We start from the raw sequence: 6,293 nt of genomic DNA on the forward strand, positions 1-6,293 counted from the left end.
TCTCTGCATTGCGGAACAAGAATCTTAACACCGGAGAAGTGTTCATCAGGCTTCTATGCCTATTCTTAGTGGAATTTCCACCAATTCTGTGGCATTGCCACCTATAGCTAAAGTAAGCAAAAGCGCATCGTCTTGTCTTCTTCGATTTCGGAGGCAGGACCTAATATGATCCGCCCGCCATTATCGGCACGCCTGACCCAGGGATCACCAGTTCGCTGGCTGAGGCATTCGGTTCCACATAGCAATGTCTACGCTACACCTGTATCCAGTCTCCGATTATCTTCGGATACTTTTACTCGTTCTATGCAGGTTTCGGCAACTTTCCCAGTTCAGGGGAAAGCGTATGCTTATCATACGAATAATTTTTGGGTTGAATTAACCAATACCTAAAAAGGGTTTGTTTACTATTTCCGCCCATGCGGCACATAATTTTACAGGCATTTTATTGTGAAGTTTGGCCTACTACAGTGTAAGTTTTGACTTTGTTTTTATATTTTTGCATTAAAATTAGTCTCTTGTGAATGTTTATTAGCTTCAGGTAAATGCACATATTGTTTACTGTCAAAATTGAAATTGCTGGAATTCACCTAATTTCTTGTGCGTTGTATGCAGATATTTTGCTCACGTGGTATATTTGATAAAGCTAATTTCTTGTGAGTGTCAGCTCATATGATTGTATTTGAACCTTTAAATTTACAAGTGTTTCATACACACGCAGTATTTTTTATCATGATTATAAATGCAACTGAACTGTGTAAATGACATTGTTTATTCAGATTCTTTGTCAAAATTCTTATGATTGTTTTTTGTTAATTGTAGCCTTTTACCGCACAACTACACAAACTAATAATACAGTTTTCGAATCCATGTGTGTTGTTTCTTGTGTGATGGTTAACTGGCTGTGACGTCTACGACTATACCAGCACACGTATCCGGAATCAGTCCAGATTGGATCGACTTTTACGTCGACTTGTGCTACGTCCAAGATGACAGTAACGAAACTGTCTCTTCGTCTTCATCAGGCACTTGGATTGAATGACATTGTCAATTCAATTAGCAAATTGTCATCCATAGTGGAAACGTCAATGAAACGTAGGAAGGAGGAGAAAGAGTCGTCGAGAAAACGTTTCAAATGTAACGAGATTGAACTTAAAGAATTAAAACTACTTAAACGACTTAACCTAAGTACTGTACAGTTTGGGATGTTTCAGTTGTTCTGAAATATATTAAATCATTACCATATAATGGCAATCTATCATTGAAGGATTTAACCTACAAACTTGTTATATTAGTAGCTTTAGTTTCAGCAGAAAGGGGACAATCAATTGCATTATTGAATTTGAAATTACTGTCCATTCTCCCTTCGAAAGTAGTGTTCGTCATTGATAAACTTACGAAAACTTCTAAGCCGGGTAAACCTGTGGAGAAATTAGTTCTTCCATCTTATCCCATTATTATTATTCTTGGAGAGTATTCGATTTGTGGGTTGTCACGTGGTCATGTAATATAAATAGTCAAAGCGTGCAGAGCAAGTCATTCTACCGCTAGCTAGGAACTAAGGTAATTCAAGGGCTAGTAAATTCAGGGAGATATGGCAAACGAGGAAATGGTTATTGAAGATGAATTGTTGTCCAACGATGAAGCAGTGACTTTATTTAATTCTTCCCTTAAAAAAAGCTTTAAAAGAACAGAGCTAAGCTATTGTGAGTACAATTGACTTTACAAAAATCAACAGCATAAAAACTTACGACTTTTCAACTTTATACACAACAATTCCTCACGACAAATTAAAATCCAGGCTTTTTGATATCATTGACAGCTGCTTCTTTAACAAAAATGGAACTCGTAAGTTTACTTACCTCGTCATTGGTCATTTGAAAAATTATTTTGTTAAAACAGATTCTGATTGCACACATAAGTACTCTGAAGTTGACATCAAGAAGATGCTTGAGTTTCTGATTGACAATATCTATGTGGTTTTTGGAGACCAGGTATTTCAACAATCTATTGGAATTCCCATGGGTACAAATTGCGCTCCATTATTAGCTGACTTATTTTTATATTCATATGAAGCAGAATTTATACAAAATCTGTTACGTGAAAAGAAGAAAACACTTGCTGTGGCCTTCAACTCGACATTTAGATATATCGACGACGTTTTGTCAATTAATAATGATAATTTCCATACCTACGTCGACACGATATATCCTGATGAGCTTGAGATAAAAGATACCACAGAGTCCGATACTTCTGCTTCATACTTGGATATTTTACTTGAAAAAGACACCAATGGTTATCTAACAACCAAGCTATATGATAAACGTGATGACTTTAACTTTTCTATCGTCAACTTCCCTTACTTATGCAGCAATATACCTTCATCACCTGCATACGGAGTATTTATATCTCAGTTGATTCGATACGCAAGAGCATGCTCTACGTATGAACAATTTCTTAAACGAGGTAAATTATTGACAAGCAAGTTGATGAAACAGGAATATCAACAGTCTCGTTTAAAGTCATCATTTCGTAAATTCTATGGTCGATACAATGACCTTGTCAGCAAATACAATTTATCGTTGAATGAAATGCTGAATGACGTTTTTCATACCAATTGTTAGTCCATTATTTATACACTGAATTGACCACGGATTTTTTCCGTTATATCCTGATTATGACAACGAGCACACGGCGGGTGTGACCGGTCGGCAGGTGATGCTTACTCCTCCATGGCACCTGATCCCACCTCTGATGTTTCGGAGGTCCGTGTTTGCTCTGCTCTTATTTTGTATATTTGTTTAATGGACGTTGAGATTGAATACTGTTCGTTATTTCCATATCCTTCTTGTAAAGCAAATTACAAAAACGCCAGTCGTCTCCACTACAAAAGAGGCCGCATTTGAAAAGTTCGAGTTCAGGCAAGAAGGTCATAAAATTCAGCACAACTTTAACGAAGATAGGCTAAAGAAATTAGACGAAATTGAGCAAGCTATTAAGAACGGCGATATCGACAGCGTCCTTGAAATTATCGAGGAGAAGGCTGAGCTTAAACAAAGGAACAAAATCCTAAAAAAAGCCGACAGACACGGTTTGGATACCGTACATGAATACCTGGACGACCCCCTTGCCGACGACAATGACGATGCGGCAAAACTTCGTGGTGCTGTTAATCGTGCTGCTAGGAAGCGGAATTTCCGATACAAGCCTTACGGACAAAAGCCCGGAGCATTCGACAAAAATGAGTTTTTTCCGGGCTTCAGCAACACAGCTAACTTTGGATCGGCATTCAGGCAGCCCTACAGAGCATTCAACGACCACAAGTGTTTCTACTGCAGACAACCGGGCCACATCGTCCGAAATTGCCCTCACGCCAAGTCTCAACAAGTCGGATTTTAGCAGCACATTTCATGGTACACGGATGTTTTTTATCACAGCATGATGCCCCCGTCAAATTGCAAATTATTATTATTACAGATTGAAATTAATTATCCCCGGACCCCGGGTAAGTGTTGAACTATTCACTTTTTCATTTAGGCATTTCTTCTATTTCTAGACGTCAGGAGGTGACGTCGTGGTGAAGTTCTTCCTGTAGTTTAAGTCCCATTGAAGTCTATAGAATGGATAATGATAGCAAAAGTTTTATCCATGACTTTTACGATTTCCTAGTGTTACTAATTGTCTTAAATATCACATAATCTTACGTGCTGAGGTAGTTTCATCACTTTAAATGTACACAATATATATTCATTTATTTGCAATGTCTCTTGCTGACACCACCTACCAATAGAAAGTAGGTCAGACATGTATTATACCATATGACATTTCAAGTTTTGTCAGTTTCTCCTTATTACATGAATAACTTCATTACAGCTTCTCCTTTCTTTCAAGCAGATATATTAATTTTTTTTCATTTTTTAAAGAAAATTAACAAGAGCTATATTTGAGATCGGTTATTGTCTTTAAAATATGTTTATCAGGATGATATATACTTAAATATAATTTGGAACCTGTGAAGCTTTATCACAGGTCCCCAGGGTTCTATGCTTGATTGTACACAAACTTTGCTGTGAAATGCCTAAACTAATTAAAGTTAGCCTGTTCTTAGCTCTTGGCCATGCCACATAAGAGAAGAAAGAGGAATCAGGAATCCACCACAGCCGTGCCAAGAAACAAGACATTAACAGCCAGCCGCAAATATCAGTAACACAGACGCCCCAGAAAGTGTATCCTCTCAGGACAGCCAAGTGTCGATCGATTACGACAAGCTGGCCGCAGCAATCATCAAGCAAACTTCAACATCTGTCCCTAATGCAGAATCTTAAGCTTCGCAACCAGCATCAATTGCAATATATGCCATTCCTTGTCATCTCTCTCTCTCTCTCTCTCTCTCTCTCTCTCTCTCTCTCTCTCTCTCTCTCTCTCTCTCTCTCTCTCTCTCTATATATATATATATACATGTATATATATACTGTACATCATCTCTTCTTTCTCTCTCTCTCTATATATATTTAATATACTGATTTTTATTATCAGACACATTAAGGGAGAATAATTCTGAGAAAGCAACTCAATCGGCCACCAGTCAGGATGACCACTACCTTCCAAAGAGGGGGATCTGCGTGGAAAGATGTCGTTACGTAAGTACTTAGTACTATCATGCATCCAAATCTTCCGAGTTTCCCTTAAATTGAAAACTTTTATATTTACGTTAGTTATATCTATGTCTAGTTAATTGTTTTTATCAATAATTTAGGTGGTAGCTGAGAACCAAGAAAACTTTGAAGTACCAGGAGGTTATGTGAAATCTGTGGAGGGCCATGATATTTACATCGAAGCAAAATGGATGGCTAATATTAGGAAACTGTTTAGAGGGAAGACCAAACCCCACTGCTTGAAATTGATCATGAATGGGTTCTATGAGCCTAAGGAGCTGCAGAAGAAAACTGCAATGATATTGCTACAGACACCTCTAGGCCAGGCTTTGAAAGGTGAGATCAATTTAAAAATGTATTAAGTTATTATCACTAATTTGATTAATTATATCTTTTTAATTTGAATTAAGTTTATAAATAATTAATTAATTTTTCTATTTTATCTTACAGCTTTTGCCATCACAACTTTTTGAATGGACAACACAGACATTGTGAAAGCCATTAACACAAAGATCGGTACCATGTGCCGTGCCTTGAAAGAAAACAGACTTTCCAAATAGGTATCTGGTGCATTTTCCATGTTTTCATTCATTTAATCAAAACTTGCTAGTAGTAAGTGGGGTAGTCTAAAGGCAGTATGAGGGCAGTGACGTCATAGGTCACACCCAGGGCAGTTTGAGGGCAGTGACATCATAGGTCACACCCAGGGCAGTATGAGGGCAGTGACATCATAGGTCACACCCAGGGCAGTTTGAGGCCAGTGACATCATAGGTCACACCCAGGGCAGTATGAGGGCAGTGACGGCATGCTGCTTTTTGTGGAACCACCCAAATAAGTCACGAATCAAGGTCACGTTAAGGGCACTAGCGTCATGGGGTTTTCTGGGATCCACCCAAATGAGTCACGAATAATGAGATATAAAACTCTCAACAAGATGACATCAACTATTCACACACCCTTGACCTAATAGAGATTTTACGTACAATATAAAAAGTCGAAAATTGTAATATAATTGCACAATCGGATGTTAAAGAACTTCCAACTTGTATAGCAGGAAAGAGACCTTAAAGAGCTTCCAACTTTTACCAAGTAAGTATATTGTAAAACAAGACTAATTTCATGTTACTAAATAGTTTTTATTAGCTCACTTGAGCCGAAGGCTCAAGTGAGCTTTTCTGATCACATTTTGTCCGGCGTCCGTCTGTCTGTCTGTCTGTCCGTCTGTCTGTCCGTAAACTTTTCACATTTTCGACTTCTTCTCAAGAACCGCTGGGCCAATTTCAACCAAACTTGCCACAAAGCATCCTTGGGTAAAGGGGATTCAAGTTTGTTCAAATGAAGGGCCACGCCCTTTTCCAAGGGGAGATAATTATGAATTAGAGAAAAATTAATGGCATTTTTAAAAAATCTTCTTCTCAAGAACCACTGGGCCAGGAAAGATGAAACTCATGTGGAATCATCCTCAGGTAGTGTAGATTCAAGTTTGTTCAAATCATGACCCCCAGGGCTAGGGCGGGGCCAAAATGGCCGACCAAAGTTTCACATAGGAATATATAGGAAAAATCTTTAAAAATCTTCTTCTCCAGAACCACTGGGCCAGGAAAGATGAAACTCATGTGGAATCATCCTCAGGTAGTGTA

General features: G+C 38.2%; 1 pseudogene; it reads left to right on the forward strand.

The window, feature by feature from the left end:
- Window positions 1–4,114: 4,114 nt before the first annotated feature.
- On the forward strand, window positions 4,115–5,212 carry LOC134274199 (uncharacterized; annotated as a pseudogene).
- Window positions 5,213–6,293: the final 1,081 nt, after the last annotated feature.

The sequence above is a fragment of the Saccostrea cucullata genome, unplaced genomic scaffold (genome assembly GCF_032062105.1).
Source record: "Saccostrea cucullata isolate Sc308-1 unplaced genomic scaffold, CSIRO_AGI_Scuc_v1 ctg759, whole genome shotgun sequence".
Classification (NCBI taxonomy): Eukaryota; Metazoa; Mollusca; class Bivalvia; order Ostreida; family Ostreidae; genus Saccostrea; species Saccostrea cuccullata.